Source organism: Gavialis gangeticus, unplaced genomic scaffold, assembly GCF_001723915.1.
Source record: "Gavialis gangeticus isolate Ggan-Ray unplaced genomic scaffold, GavGan_comp1, whole genome shotgun sequence".
Taxonomy (NCBI): Eukaryota; Metazoa; Chordata; order Crocodylia; family Gavialidae; genus Gavialis; species Gavialis gangeticus.
The window spans coordinates 54805398-54806020 of record NW_017729029.1 but is presented as its reverse complement, the minus strand read 5'-3'; the positions used below and the strand labels follow the sequence as shown (position 1 = coordinate 54806020).

The 623-nt window shown below is 49.4% G+C and overlaps 1 protein-coding gene across 1 annotated transcript in view; it reads right to left on the bottom strand.

Annotated features, from left to right (window-relative positions):
• IL1RAPL2 (interleukin 1 receptor accessory protein like 2) overlaps positions 1 to 623 on the bottom strand; it is a 705019-nt gene that overhangs the window by 36395 nt on the left and 668001 nt on the right. The gene's annotated exons all lie outside the window — the stretch shown is intronic.

Sequence of the window (623 nt, the reverse complement as noted above, 5' to 3'; positions counted from 1 at the left end):
GTGTGTGCATGTGCATGAACCAATAATGTCATGGGGCTGTGTGGTGTGTTGTCTGTTTAATAAACCTGTTATCTGGACCCTTGAGTTGGGTTTTGCTTTACTATGGTCCAGCCCTGCTCTAAGCTCTACTCCTCGCCTCTCTAACTTCTGTCTCATTTCTCCCTCTCCTGCTTCTGGCTCACTGCCACCTCCAACACCTATCCTGAGCTCCTCTCTGCCTCTAAACCCCTGTTTCTTTGCCACTGTCTTATCCCCACTGCCTTTTCCCCTGAGCAACCAGGTTTCTGCCTCAGTTTCTTTCCTGCCTGTCTCCTCCTTGCCACCAGGCTTCTTTTTTCCCCCCCTCCCATGCACCAGTGACCTCGAGTGACCCTGGGGCCACTTGATTTTAAGTTAAACCCAAGCCTCAGTTCCTCAGTCAGCTTCTCTCAAGTCCACCGATTCTAATCCTGGTTCTGGCAACTTTCACTCCCTCTCTCACCTTAACCTTCCCCCAGGTACCCCAAGCACACACATGCATACCATACCATCCAAGTTAGGAACTTACCTATGTGTAGGTGGGTTGTATGTGTGTGAACTGGTGAGTGTGTGTGTGTGTGTGTGTGTGTGTAGATATATATATA